The sequence below is a fragment of the Suricata suricatta genome, chromosome 5 (assembly GCF_006229205.1).
Source record: "Suricata suricatta isolate VVHF042 chromosome 5, meerkat_22Aug2017_6uvM2_HiC, whole genome shotgun sequence".
Lineage (NCBI taxonomy): Eukaryota > Metazoa > Chordata > Mammalia > Carnivora > Herpestidae > Suricata > Suricata suricatta.
In genome coordinates, this window is record NC_043704.1 from 154,344,273 (window position 1) to 154,359,886 (window position 15,614).

At 47.0% G+C, this 15,614-nt stretch overlaps 1 long non-coding RNA gene across 3 annotated transcripts; it reads left to right on the plus strand.

Annotated features, from left to right (window-relative positions):
- Nucleotides 1-5,189: 5,189 nt before the first annotated feature.
- Nucleotides 5,190-13,049, plus strand: LOC115292935. 3 transcript variants are annotated; one of them, XR_003909245.1, is made up of 4 exons: nucleotides 5,190-5,252; nucleotides 7,951-8,117; nucleotides 8,795-8,913; nucleotides 12,808-13,049. It is a non-coding gene; the product is annotated as an uncharacterized LOC115292935 (long non-coding RNA). The 3 variants fall into 3 exon arrangements; XR_003909243.1 differs by lacking the exon at nucleotides 5,190-5,252 and adding an exon at nucleotides 6,135-6,519; XR_003909244.1 differs by lacking the exon at nucleotides 5,190-5,252 and adding an exon at nucleotides 6,138-6,205.
- Nucleotides 13,050-15,614: the final 2,565 nt, after the last annotated feature.

Consider the following 15,614-nt stretch of genomic DNA (forward strand, 5'->3'; position numbering starts at 1 on the left):
GAACAGAAAGTTAAAGACAGAAATGGAGTACAATACAGAGGATCAAAAAACATAATTCACCACTAAAAATACATCAGCAGGAGTCTTATTTTGCGTACATAGTGTAATATTAACTGAGGCTTATGACAAGGCTATTTTTCTTTAAAGGTTTAAACAATAGTCTGTGAGTAAGGTGCCTTTAACCAGGGAGAAAGTTTCAATAAGAAAGTCTGCCCATTTACTGAAACCACAATTACCAAGTGGCATGAACAATAGGAGAACTAACTCCAGTCTCTGATCCATTTAGGTCAAGCAGTCAAGCATACACATTTTCAAGTAGGGGAAGCAGGGTCCCAAAGGCCACACAGCACTTCTGGCTGGATGGACCCCAACAGTTCAGGCTCCGATCAGGCTCTCTGCTGTCAGCTCCGGGTCCGCTTCAGATCCTGTGTCCCTGTCTCTCTGCCCCTCCCAACTCATGCTCTCTCTCAAAAATAAATATTTGAACATGAAATTCAAAATCTTCTTTATATCTGCCACATATTTGTTAAATGTTTGTCTTATCAGGATATTACTTTCAGCTTTGAAGGCTTTAAAAAAATCAGGAAGAAGAGTGCCTGGGTGGCTCAGTTGGTTTAGTATCTGACTTTGGCTCAGGTCATGATCTCACAGTTTATGGGTTCGAGTCCCGCATCAGGCTCTGTGATGACAGCTCAGAGCCTGGAGGCTGCTTCAGATTCTGTGTCTCCCTCTCTCTGCCTCTCCCCTCCTCGAGCTGTCTCCCTCTCTCTCTCTCACTTTCAAAAATAAATAAAACATAATTAAAAAAAAAACCAGGAAGTACCAATGTTTCAAAGTTGTCTCTGGTAATGTTACCAGGCATGGCTGAGAGAGGCTGCAGGACTATTAGAAGCAAACTGGGTTTTAACCCTGCTGCTGAGGCTGTTCTGACTACACCGGGCAGGCGATTCTCTGTAGTCACAGAGCAGGAGCTTTGATCCTTGGAACCGTAATAAACAACTCAGAGTAAATGGATCAGGCAGAGAGTGCCTGGAGGGGTCCACAGCCTGTATGCTGGTGTTCTGTGTTTTTACAGGGCTAATCTCATAAATGTTGCACTAGACTCAATGCTGTACATTTTTAGCCTCAGTTATTATATTTTTCCTCATGTTTACTTCATAAAAGTAGGACTTTTATGCTCCTGTTAAAATGGGATCTCCTATTCGAATCACCTGGCGAAAGCAACTGCCTAAGGAACTCACTAAGTGTAGATGTATAGATCTCCTATCTCCATCCATGTATGTATGTATGTATCTACTATGCATCTGTCCTTATTTATAGAACAAAACAACAATAATTTAAATTACTTCCTTACCTTATTTTATTTTAGCCTTCCCAAAATCTTCCAAGGTAAACAGGCCATGGGAAAAGCATTGAGTTCACCGAGACACTTGAGATGGCTCTACTGTTCATCATCGTGCAGCCAGTAAATGGTGCGAAGAGTTCCCCCCACATCTTCTCTGTCCTCTTCTCTTCCCTCTTTGCTGCCTCTATTCCAGGCATATTAGTTTATAATCGGTCCCTGGGGATATCAGGGACCTCTCCTCTGAGCTTTTGCAGCGATGGTCCCGTCTTCGGAATGCTCTTCTCTTAGATGTTGGTTTCACTCACCTCCCTCTAGCCTGTTCAAATCCCACCTTGCTAGGGAGGCTTATCCTGCCCACCATTTAAATTGAACGCTGTGATTCTGCCTCTAATCTCGATGCTCCATCTGCTGCTTTATTCTCCATGACATTAGTTACTGGCTAACCTGTTAGATAATCTGCATGTTTGTATTTCTGCTCCTATCCACCTGGAATGTAGCCTCCACACAGTTAAGAATTTTGCCTTTTTTAAGTCTAGTGGAGATACAGAAAAAAAAAAAGTCTAGGGTCAACCAGAACTAGGCACAATTGTAACTTGTATGATTGATTTGATATGTTAGTCACTTAGGTCAGAGCCGGGCCAATTACTGAAAGCATCTCTTCTACTGCATTGAAGCAGCACAATAAAGCCCAAGACACTGAAATTTCCCGTAATTACAGAGCAGGTACGTGCTCTTTCTCCCTTCATTTGTCCAGGCTCAAATCCATCCTCCCCGGTGATGAGGGAATGTGTGAGAATGACTGGCCTAGGTCTAAAGTAGAGATGAAGACATACAAGAAAACATTTAAACGTTTCTTTAAAAAAACGATTGAGTAGTTTCCTTTGACACATCAGGGGCTCTCTAGCCTCTAGTGAGGTCAGAGCGGGATGAGAGAAGAGCAAAACAGAGGGAAGGGCAAGGGTGAGTCACCTCATCTCTTCCTCCCTTGTACCTTACGTCCTCCTGGACTGTCTTCCCTCACATTGGAAATGCAGATTGCAGAAGTCAGCGCACACAGTAGAACATGTAGCCACTTCCACACCCCAATCACTGTGACCTGGAAAATCCTGCATACTTAAGTCTGGTTCAACCCATCCCCATTCACACAGGTTAATTCTTTCTCTACTGCTGACTCAAAGAGACACACAAGCGATGGCAGATTAATAAGAAAGTTTTATACTCAGATGTATGTAAGTACACGATCTGGGAATGGGAAAAGTCCATCGAGGCAAATAGGTTGGGGTAAAGTAAACCCCTACAGCAGTGGTGTCCTGCTGGTTCCAAGACCAGAGAAAAATGGCCCAGAGCTTGCGTCAGCCGAGTTCACGGTCATGCCAGGGATGGCACAGTTGATTTATGCAGCTTTCTTCTGTTTTCCACACTGGAACTCCTTGAATCTGGTGTCGTTCTGGAGTAGTTCTAAACTGGGGCTCATGTGCCCCTCGCCTCCAATACACACGTGGGTAGAAACACAAATAGACATGTGCACACAACGTACATACGTGCTGCATGAGATCAGGTTAAGTTTCACTTGAAGGGGTCGGGCCCCTTTCTGATGCAACGAAGTCCATTTCCAGTCATCTACAATTTGCAGGGGAAGATCTGGTCCTTATTTGTTGAGATTCATGACAAGAGAAAGGAATTTTTAAGTCCATTTCCAGTCATCTACAATTTGCAGAGGCAGATCTGGTCCTTATTTGTGGTGCTCTCTCTCATCGCACAACCAGCACTGAGGTTATAGGAGGCGCAAACACTCTATGCGGATGAGGGACCCTAAGGGTATCCTAGTCAGAGGAGGCGTGGAGCTCTTTCCCTGAGCACTGTCTTTCTTGGGGGCACGTGAGCTCCCGTTGTTCTCACAGGGGGTACTGACATAGAGGCTGGCTGTCACAGATATGATACTGTCTGTGTCAGCTACAGCACTTGCCGAAGTCGCATTGGGTCAGCTGCAGTTATTCTGCTGTGAAGCAAGAAAACCAGGTCCTACCATCGTGGGAATGACATTGTCCCCTCCATGCTTGCTGTCTGTATGCTGGGCAGGTGGACCACCATCGTTTGGAAGGTGGACAGAATTACAAGTGGGTCCAAGCACAGAGTTGGTGCTGCCACTTGGAACTGCAGCAGATGCATTATGGCCCGGCAAGCCACAGGGGCTTTGGGGGGGTCACTAGAGGTTGGCTGAATACTGGCAGTCGTAATAGATGCAGAACCTGCCAAACCTGACTGCACTATGTTGTCCCTGGGTCGTTTGGCTACACGAGCAGTTGGGCCCATAGCTTGCGTTGAGGTTACTGGTGATCCTAACAGGGAAGTATTGTTAGGCTGCTGCCCATTATGGTGCCTAGTTGTGGGCTGAGAGGTGATTCCTGGGCTTGACTGGTTGGAAACTGAGGTCTGTGTAATGGATGACTTTTTAGGTGAATGGATGGAGTCTGGGCCACAACAGTGCTGCTACTGGGTGGTGTCTTATCAGAACCAGGAAGCACCATGGAAAGTGGGGCACGGCTGTCCCTGAGCACAGGGGAGGACTAGACAATGGAAGCCTGGGATGGAGATGGAGTATCCATGGCTTTGTCAGAAGCAGAGTTGCAGTTTGCAGGGGGGTTGTCTACTGGAGCGGAGGTGACACCAGAACCCCCAAGGGGCAAGCTAGTGGGAACAGTAGCACTTGCAAGACGGGCTGTCTTCTGATACCCAGGTGCACTGGTGGAAACTGGAGTGTTTTCAGAGTGCTTCCGTCTCGAGCTAGGATGGCCCTGGGAAGATAAAGGTGGTCCCGTTTGGGCTACTTGGACATATATGAAAATAACCTTGGAAGGGGGAGTGGCACCCATGTCGACGGCACCAGGATCTGAAGTAAGCTTGGAGGTGGATGTAGATGCATAGATTGTGATGGTAGAAGCAACTGCCTTATAACCGATGGACAGGACAGTTGAAGCAGTGCTATTTGTGGAAGGATTTGGAAGAGGGGTGGGTAGCACAGGAGGGGGAAGATCTACACACATAGCTCTGGAGAATCTGCTTTGCAGGAGGGTGGCTGTAAGCTGGGGCTTGAGGTGTTAGGAAGCGTGGTGACATCACAAATAGAAGATGTTGTAGCCATGACCGGCCGAAGAGGGCCTTCACTCTCTAGAGAAATTCCGTGAATGGGATTGGAACTAAGAGGCGGAATGGACCCAGTGGGAACAGCAGGAGAAGGCTTAACAACTATGTTTGCTGTCTCTTGACCAATATTTGGTGTTAAAGATGGAGGAACAGAAGGGATTGGGGGCCTGGCAGGTGGGTCAGCCAAGTCCTGCTAGGAATAGGGACTTGCAAAGTGTTACTACCCAAGGCGGGCAGTTACCTGTCTCTGGTGCAAGTACAGATAGAGCAGGGCCAGGGTGACTGTCTGAGCAGTCTGCTCTGGTCTGTCTTCTCTCCTCCAAGGTCTTATGCCTCTCACATTTGGTTTTCTTCAAGGTGTCCAGGTTTTTGTCAATAGCTATGCAAGGGAGCTTAGGGGGTGGGGGCAACTCACCTCGGTTCCACAACTGAGGCTGTGGTGGTGGCAGCGGCAGAGAAGATGGCATGGATCTCTTCTGTTTGCAGAGCCTCTGGCTGGCAGACACAGGGGGAAAAGAGCTCCCGGATGAGCTGCCTGAAGGCGCACTAGCCTGCTTCTGTTCCATGGAGAGGTCTGCGTCCCCGACAGGCTAATGGTGTTCATCCGGTACTTCCGTTGTTGACGTCATACCTGAAGGCTGACCACCCCCTGTCTCCTTCCTGGATAGGCCTGATGTGCTCTCAGAACACTTCCTTTGTTGGGCCGGAGAGCACGGCTGCATCTGCACCAGGCATGACATCTCTGGCAGGGCCGTGTGAGGAGGTGACTACACGGCCTTCAGGGGAGGAGTTAATCTGAGACTTGCTGGTGTTCTTCCTCAAACTGTCTTCCGGAGGATGAGGATGGAGGTCCAAAGGTGCAGGCTTGCACTGCCGGGGGCTGAGTAGCTCCCGGGTCTCCGGGGGACTAGATCCTATCGGTATATCCCTGCAGCTAGCGGGGCCCTGTTCCCACCATCCTCCCCTTTGGTCTCTACGAGATCCTCCATCTTTCCTGTGGGATCTTCTTGGACCTTCTCCTCCTTCCCATTTGGGCACAGAAGTGGGTGGGGCCTGGATGGGACCGGCTCCCCAATCTCTACTCTCTCAGCTTAGCCAACACGGAAGAGTTAATGTGCGTTCAGGAGGAGGGTCCAAACATGAAGGACTTACGGGAAGACAGCACAGGTTTTCTCGGAGGGTTGCCCCAGTTCACCGTGGGCAGGACAGGTCCATGCGGCTTGCGGGACGGGGTGACGCCTGGGTGGCTCCATGTGGAACTTAGCCTGTAAAGGGCTCCGACCCGGGGGTACAGCCTGTGCCCAGGGCCTGTGGAGGGGCAGCGGGGCAGGCCCGAACAGGTGGTGGCTGGGCGTCAAGGGCGAGGCGGGCCGGGGCCCGGATCACCGCCAGGCGAGGGGTCGGTGGCGGTGTGGGAAACGGAACTTACTAAGGTTGTCCAGCTGGAACCGGTTGTGTGCCCAACGCTCACGAGGTTGGAGCATAAAAGCCAGAGTGAGGACCCTCGGCGGCTGATGCCTCTCGCTGTCGCGGTCAAACACGCACTGAGCCCGAGTGGCTCAGCCCGACCAGGAAACAGTCACAGGGACGAGCGCGCAAGCGCAGCGCGGCAGGAGCCCCAGGGCCCCGCCCCTTAGCCCCTAGCGCCCAGCACTTCCGGCCGCCAGGGGCGCTGGCGAGACCTCCTGCTCCCCACGGTGGGGCGCCCCTGGGCAGGTGGTACTACCAGCGAGGCCCCGGCTTGGGGACCGTAGGCGAGTGCGGTGGCTGTTGGGCCCCCAGCGCGGGGGGCTGTGTCGCCAGCCTTCCCCCCAAGAACGACGAGCGCTGGGGGGCTCCCAACGTGACGGGGAGCGGCTGCTGCCCCCGGGACCCTCCCTGCTTCCCTGCGGGGCTCCGAGCCACCGGGTGCGTCCGCGCTGGGGCTGCCCAGGCCCCCAGCATCACCCTCTGGCCAGCGGCAGTGTCCACGCGGCCGCCAGACCCTGACCCGACGGGGTGCCGCGCCCCAAGACCTCCCTCCCGGCCAGGTAGGGTCTCGCTTTCTTCCTTTGGAGGGATTTGGCCAAAAAACGGTTATAGTTTAGACGGCCCCCCAGGTCACACAGATGGTGGGGGCTGAGCTGGGGTTCAAGCGCAGCGGAGTGACTCCCGGAGCTCTTACTCCAGACTGCGGTGCCTCCTTCCCATAGATGCATTGTGTGCTACCGTTTCTTCTTTTTCTTCTTCGCAGCCCTTAGGGTCCTAGCACGGTGCCATACTTACAATGAGCACCAACCGGCCCAGGGCCGAGGCCTTCATGGAACAAAAGCTCAATTCATAAGTTAACCAGGGACCACAGTGGGTTCTGGTCTCAGAAGATGTGGGTCACGGACCTCCAGTTGTAAGCACAGTACCGCCCCACAGCCCAGATTTCCTCTCTGGTCTATCCTGAAGAGTCCACATAGTAAGAGTCTATGTAGAGACCATACGTAACTATAGGAAGATTATATTTGAGGTACGTTGTGGCCTGCCTGAAAGAAACTCACCGGTGGATTATTCCATCTGGATTAGAAGCCAGTTTGTCTGGCCTTCTAGGAACGTGTCTAGTAAGGCATCTCACTAACGTCTAGGAAGCAAATACATCATTTATTGTAAGTTAGCAGTGGAGCCATGTGTTGGATTAAAGAAAGGTCAACACAGTTTGGTCATTGTGAGCATGCCAGCCAGGTTCATTCTTCACCTCACATTGCGGCACATAAATATAATTCTAGAGATTCTTGTGACCAAGAGGGGAGAGAGATGCTTGGGTTCTGGCAAGAGAAACATGTGTTACTGTCTAGGAGCCGGCAGCTTCAGCATGAGGAAGGTTTGAAAAATCGTGGCCTCCATGTAGCTTTCCCTAGTTTGTCTTGTTTCTGTGGCTTTCTTCACTGAAGTGTTTTCTCTCTCATGGACTGATGTTGCATATCAGGGACATGACGTGCACAAGTTTCAGAATCAAAATCCTAGAGATCAGTAAAAAATACATATTCAAAAATTTTAATATAATGTGTATATTATATTATATATACACACACACAGTAAAATCTTGGATTGTGAGTAACTTGTTGTGCAAGCGTTCCGCAAGATGCATAGACATTTCTGATAAATGTTGACTTGATAAACGAGTGATGGTTTGCAATACAGGGAGGACATGGTGCCAAACGTCACGTAACAGTTGAGCCAGGGGCGCTCTCTCTGTTTCTGTCTCTGTCAGTCTCTCTCTCTATTTCTCTGTGGAATTGTGGGTGATCATCTCCCATGCTCCGATGCTCTGTCCCAGGCCACGTGTTTGGCAGGAATCAGTGATTGTCCAGGACCCCGGAAGGTGCCCACGACTGGCACTGGTGCATTTGTTGTCACTTCACAGCACCTGCGGGTGGTCAGTCCTGTCCTTTCCCACACAGGAGTGAGCTTAGGAACGCTTTCCCTCATTCCAGGCCAGGCTGCCTGCAGTGCCTCAGTGCCAGTTACACTAAATGCAGCAGACGACAAGCGCTCAGTGACGGTGTAGCGTCATCTACCTCCGTGAGAGATGATGAGCTCATCCGACACGCTAGCCCTCTCTCTCTTGTCTCCTTCACACCCGCCACGAAGGTTTTCAAAGGTAAGTGCAGGTTAATTTGTTTGTTTTCTTCATATTTTGTATTTTCTTTATTATTTTATACCACATTACAGTAGTATAATATTTTAATAGGAATATTTTTGGGTTGTGGAACAAATCATCCGAGTTTCCATTATTCATTATGGGGAAGTTGGCTTTGATATACAAGTGCTTTGGATTATAAGCATGTTTCCAGCACAAATTATGCTCATGAACCAAGGCCTTATTTTTTCTGCATTTATTGTTTCATATTTAGAATAGCACTGGACATAATTCATATATTACAAAATTAGTTTTAGTGCTCTGTTTATTAGAGCTTTTATAGTATCTGAGAGCAAATTTGGACTTCCATCCCCAACAAACTCAAGGGCTGGTATGACACAAAAGGTTTTGCTCAGACCCTAATTCTGTCTGAAAAAAAGGAGAAACATTACAAGCCCTTTCGAATCTCTCTAAGAGCAAAAATGATTTCCAGATGTGACATCTAACCACAATTCCCTTGATATCATTTGAGTTCAGTAAAGAACAATTACTTGGTGGTGTTTGTTTGAACATAAATAAAAAGCTTGTACAAATTTTGGGCAAAGATTTCTTATGAGAACTCTGTAAAAGATGTGATGTCAGATATATTTGAAAACAATAAATTACAATCATGTTGTTTCCATCTTTGTATTTCTCAGGGAGGAAAAATTAAGCATATGATGGGTGTTGGGGCTTCAGGACAATCCAAGGAATCTGGGTGAGGATTTCCCAGAAAAACCTACCTCTTGACTTCTCTTGTCAAATGGGAGTAGACAAGGTAGGATGTTTTTTTTTTTTTTTTTTTTGAAATATAGACCATTCTCTTACTTGTCCTTATAGGTGAAATACATTAGATGCCAAGGGGTTACTCCGAGATAATTTGCCTGGGCAGGAGCAGACATGTTGAGACAGCATTTGTTAAGACAAAATATTTTTTATTATCAATTAATTTAATCATAAATAAAAACATTTTTATAATAACAGCAAGTTAGAGCTGCCAGGAGGATTCCTTCTCATTTGACAATTTATGAAGCAACAAATCTCCAGTTACAGCAAGTGAGGCTGTAAGAACACGAGTCTGAACCAAACAGACGCCATGACAGCTTTGTTTCCCCTCTAAGCTAGAAGGTCTAATGTCAGTCTCTCTGGAACCATCAGGCGGTTATACATTGCCCAAGGCAGAAGAGACCACTTTGCGGTATCCAATCAGGGAAGGCCAGCTACCTCTCCCCACATTCCTAAGGGTGAGGCCTGCAGATGGGAACTCTAGACAGGACCCTGTGACCTAGTGTTAAAGTTAACCCGAGAGTCACCGAACAAGACCCTGAACTCCTCTGTAATTGGTTAATTTCAAAGATACCCTACATGTTGTAATTGGGTCCCGCCAAAAGTAACGGACGCTCTGAACAGTGTGTACGGTTAGAGCTGCTGCCAATCCTGTTGTACCATTATGATTGGGTCACTGCACCTGTGTCACAGTTTCCTGTAACTCCCCCTTCCCGAACCCCATAAAAACCCTGCTCAGCCCTTGCTCGGGGCCCTCAGCCCGGACCCACTGCGCTGGTGAAGGCTGTGAGCCCGAACTTAGGCCCGGCGAGCCTGAGCCATAATAAAACTGCCCTTTGCTTTTGCATGCGTGCCTCGGTCTCCCTGGCGGGTTCTGGTTTTGGGGTGATATTAAAATCTTGGGCATTACAAGGCCATGGTGTGACATCTTGGATGGAGTTGGTAGTAGTGACAGTGAACCAGAGGTGACACCCTGTGGCTCAACACTCCCTCCCTGTTCCCTTGTGTCGCTCACCAGTAGTCTGTTGTAGTTCATTGTGGGAAGCAGCCGCGAGGAGCCAGTAGGGAGAGTGTGACGAGCAAAGCTCTTGTGCCCTTACAACCGTTGCAGCTGCCGCAGGTCCTCAGAGGTCAAATCACTGGAGTTAAAATGTTAATTGTACAAATGTCCTTCATGCTTGAGTTTGAATGTTAATTGTATTAATGTCCTTCAGGCTTCTCGAGTAAAATGTTAATTGGATAAATGTCCTTCAAGCTTTGGCAATCGTTAAGGTAGTAATGTCTCCAGGAAGTGTGGTACAACAATAACAGTGAGAACAGAGAAAATATTATCTAGGAGGAAAAAGTCTTTTCACAGCTGTGTCTGTGTTACGTGTAAAACTGCTTGCATGTGAGAAATAAAGCGGCAGTGTGGGCATCACTCATGTTGTCCCTCCCGTCCCCATCCTTTGATTCCCTCTTCTTTTCCTCATTCCCTTATCCTTCCGTCCCTGCTGTAGGGACGCAGGTCTGACTCCATGACGGGCTTCAAGTTTCCCTCTGACCTTGGAGGCATAGGTGTCAGTTCTCAGAATCATTAGACAATAGAAGGGCACACGTTGCCCAAGGCAGGAGGGACCACCCTTGTAACACCCAATCAGGAAAGGCCAGCTAACACCCTTAACTTTTCTAAGGGCGGGCCTAGAGATAGAAGCCAAGCCCTACGTGAGGGTCCTGGGCCCACTCTGTAACTAGTCAATACTCTAAATGTTTTGATTGGCTCCCACCAAAAGTAACAATGTATGGTTAAAGTTACTGCCAGTATTGACAGGTGATAATGATTGGACCCCTGTACCCGTGTCACAATCTCCTGTAACGCCCCCTTCCCAAGCCCATAAAGGCCCTGCCCTGCGTTTGCTCGGGGCTCTCAGCACGGATCCACCGCGCTGGTAAAGTCTGTGAGCCCGAGCTTATGCCCGGCCAGCCGAAGCTCTTAATAAAGCCCTTCGCTTTTGCGTGGGTGACTCTGTCTCCCTGGCGATCTCTGGTTTTGGGGGATGATAATAAAATCTGGGCATAACAGTCTGTGCTTGAACAACCGTACATGAAAGACATAACTATGGTCCTGTCTTAGCCGTCCTCGGACAGAGCACAGCCTTCCATGGCGGTTTGCTCCCTGTAATACAGCTATAATTAGGAGAAAACTCTTCAATTTACCCAGAATCTCCTCCTCTCCGTTCTCTACCCTTCTGCTCCTTGTTCTAGTTCCTAGAGAATAGACAGGACACCATTTCCTGTAAATTACATGCTGTAGGTGTGTGTGCCTGCTTACGACAAAATTAGCATGATGTGTGGCAACATTCACCTTGATCATCTCCCATCCATACCCTCATTTCCTGTTAGCATTTAGATAGAATTTGTCCGAAGAATCCACCTTATATTTGAGGGAGTGTAGAGATAAAGAGATCTGGGGCTTATGCCGGAAGCAGTAAGACAGACACTTTCAGTTCTCTTTAGTATATTCAGTGCTGGTGCTACGGGGAATTGAGCGGTATAGTCACAGGATTATTGCCATCACTTAACAAATGTATTTATAGTGAAAGGTGTGGTAGCTCGGGAAGCTCTGCCCGATGGGGAGAATGTCAGCCACATCCCAGAGTTCCCGGAGCATTTCTCAAAAAGCTGTGATACAGAACATCTCTTTCTTTTTTGGTATGTTCAACTAGTTAAAAAAAAAGCACACCTAATATTCCTGAAATATCAATGCCTGAGTTGCTAGTCTTTTGGGTCTTAACGGACCATCCGCTGGGCCTGACAGTAGAGTTATGTGGAACCTGGGTATTTGGGCCCCACTGAGAGCCCCACAGGGTCATTGTCACACGTCTGTTCACCAATATGTGCGAATGGGAGGAAATAAAAGTCCGGGCTTGTGGGTCAAGGCCGAAGGTCCTTTCCATGTACTGTGACGGGTAGTTACAGAGGGAGGAGAGATCTGAGCGCAGTCCTGCAGGCTTTGATCGAAATCTTAGGTGGGCTGTAGAGAAAAGACGACAAAAAGAACTCTGTGTTGCGAATGCCACTGGGAAAGGTTCTCAAGGGCTGTTAATCCAGTCGTAACCGTGGTCACAATGACAATATGGAGGTCAGTGTTAACAGACTTAGAACAGCATCTGGTTCTAAGCACTGTCCGTGTGTTAACTCCACGCCACAGCACGGTACAGGTTATGTGCTGCAGTCGACATTTTTACATTGTGAAATCACTTTACAAATACTCTTGACCCTTGGAGTGCACGGGGAAAACCCAGGGAAATCAGCATTCTATTTATTTTGATTTCCTTTAACAAAAATCCATTAATTTTCTGAAATTCAATATTTTTCCCAACTTAAAAATTCAACCTACAATTCAAAAATTAAGGACTAAAGACAGTAAATTTATTGGAAATTCCATTCTAGAGAGTACCTGAAAGAATGCAGCCCACGAGGATCTAGAAAGGCAACAAAGGAGGAGCCAAGCCCCCAGACTCTAGGATTCGGCGGCCCATCTGCGGTAAAGGGGCACTTACTGCTCATTACCGCCTTGTCCGTAGAACCCATGGAGCCTCCCCTCTGTCACGATCCACGGTCTGAGCCGTGGAGGGTCCACTCCCTCTTCGAGCCTCTAAGTTTCTATAAAATGAGGGAGTTGGGATAAGTTTGGCTCTCACAACCCAGTTCTTCGCATCCTGTGCATCTGTGAGTCTAGTACATGCTGAATGTCTTTTTCGTGACAGATTATTGTTTTTCTTAGCTGTTCCTCTCCTGATTTTTATGTAATTTTTAACACATAACAGAAAAGAAAAAAAAACAATTGAAAGTCACTGGTCTCTGACACACTAACTCGAAATTTCCATTCTCATTTCACTGCCAGCTCAGCAGAACCCTCTGGAGAATCCTGATGCGGATCATGAAAGTTCTAGAGTCTTCCCCACAGTTGGTTGTCCTGAGTTTTCCACCGGCGGCGCTATCGCAGACTGTCATCTGCAAATCCATCAACGTGAGAGTAAGTGATAGAACTCGTATCAGTGCTACTGGAGGGAGAAGCCCTTGAACTGATCCTCACTGTGTGGAGCTTCAGCCATGTTCAAAATAAAATAAAATAAATAAAAATAAATAAAATAAAATAAAATAAATAAAATTTTAAGGTTAAACCTTAAAAAGGCGACATGTCCCTGTGAAGAGAAGGGAGAACATGACACGAGCAATACACACGCTAAAAACATTACGCACGCGCACATGTACACGTGTGGTCTTGAAACTGTTCAGAGACATTAACTGGGTTAATTTTGAGAGAAATAAGAGCTTTATTGTTGTTCTCATAGAGAACATTGTTCTTTAAGAGACCTACTCACACACACATATGTGCTGGTCTCTCACATACTCAGTTGATTCCAATCATTTTTCCAATTCGTTTCGTCATGTATTTATTCTAGAATCAGTCCTTTTTGGACGGGAGTTTATCTCTATAGAAGTAACTTGTGTCATGACCCCAAAGTTCTCGAACTTGTTTCTGGCATCTGGTGGCGTCGGGTGGGGAGAGTGACCAGTTATATGGCAGGAGAAGTAAAAGGTGAACCTTAGAATAAGGCTTAGTTCCTGATTCCAAAGGAAAAAGAGAAGGATGGCAATGGACACCACCGGAATAAAGGACCTCTCAGAAGAATCAGTCTTAGGGTAATTGATTGGTTAATGGTTGCCCTCAGTGTACCAGTGACTTGCGTTTATAAAACCCCGCTGAGCGAGTGTATCGCTCTCTGATGGGCTCTCCATGACCATCGCTTTTTCTTCCTGGAGTTAGTTTATACGGTGATAATATGCATAGAGAATGGAAATCACGAATCCATGTCTCCCCCAAATTGAAGACACTCATGAAGGCACAGGTTTAACCCAAACCGCAAACAATTTATGCATACTATGCCGACTGAGACCGTATCGCATCATATTTGTAAAGGAGCTAACAAGGACGTTGAGTAGAATAATAGCAGCACGCCAACAGGACGTTCAGGTGAAGGTTTGTGAACAGATTTCATTGTTCAGCCACCGTTTAGTGTTGTGGGAAATACCTTCTCACTTTTTCATTGCCACTAAAGGAACCTTACACTTGTTGGCTCTGTCCCCGGTAGAAGGCCATTCTTACACTTATTCATAACAGGACCTGTTATTTTTAACGCACTCACATAACAAGCCTCAGAATAAAACCCAGTGCTTTGAGGAGTCACATGTTTATTTAGGCTTCTCAGATGTGGACACAGAGTTGCATCCCAAGCATTGCAGTGTGGGCTTGTCAGGTTATTTCTTGGCAAGCGAGAAATAAATTGTTTATCTGAATTTAAAGTCCAGTAAATCAATGCGATGGTCGTTGGCAAAGCCGACTGGCAGAGCAGCTAAGGCTGCATGTCCAGGGGCTGGGCCGTCAGGCTCTGAATTCCAGCTCCACCACTAGGTTATTTAACCTCCTGGCACCGAAATCTCTTCACCTGAAACTGAGCTTCTTCACCAATGGTGACAAATAACAGTAACAAACTCAGAGGGTTCTTGTAAGGAGGAAATGATAAATAAACTTCTTAAAAGCTGAAGGCAATGTATGAGTTAGAAAACAATTTTTAGGGGCGCCCGGGTGGCTCAGTCTGTTGGGCATCTGACTTGGTCTAAGGTCATGATCTCGCGGTCTGAGGTTCGAGCCCCCCGCCGGGCTCTGTGCTGACAGCTCAGAGCCTGGAGCCTGCATCAGATTCTGTATCTCCCTGTCTCTGCCCTCCCCTGCTCAAGCTCTGTCTCTCTGTCTCAAAAATAAATTAACGTTAAACAAAGGAAAATAATTTTTAAATGCTAGTAATTATTAGTAACACATTATCTCCACATTGTTTATTAAATTATCTCAAAATAACAATAATAAGAGCATGTTATATCAGTGGTTTTACTTTTTGCTCATATAGATTAGACTAACTTCATCTTGTGTAAACAGGAAACTAGGAGGAAAAACAGTTTTTAACCTGGTCAAGGAACCCAAGTCACATAATTCAGAAATGTTTCTAACTAGTGGCATCTGCTTCAAATCTGTCAAGTCGGAGAAAGTTTATTGTCCCAGAAAGTGACAGCCTTATTTTTATGTGGCATTACAAAATAAATAAATGGTAGATGAGATATATGTCCTTAGGCATAGTCATGCAACATATAGAGGGAAATTACCCTTGCTGGGTTGAACTGTTGTAATCAGAGTCTGTTCGTACCTGTTGTCAGAAGCAGGAAGGCGTAAGAACCATACGTGTTTGCCATTAAGCAATCGATGCTGTCAGCCAGCCTCTGAGAGCACCCTGCCCATAAATAACGTCCTGTGCTTTTTTGAGCATGCTCAGATGGAGTCTACCCATCAGTGTGGTAGAAGTTAACTCTATTTATAAGAGTATATGCAAACTGGGGAGTCTGGGTGGGTCATCGGTTAAGCGACCAACTCTTGGTTTTGGCTCAGAGCCTGATCTCACCATGCATTCATCCTCTCTCCCTCTCTCTCTGTCCCTCCCTGCTCATTCTCGCTCTCTCTCTCACAAAATAAATAAATCTTAAAAGAAATTATTTTTAAAAAGAGTACATATAGGGTGAAGAGTGAAATTAACAAATATTGACCAAGTCTGTGGCTGTACAAATTAGGATAATAAATAACAGAGATATGATGAATCA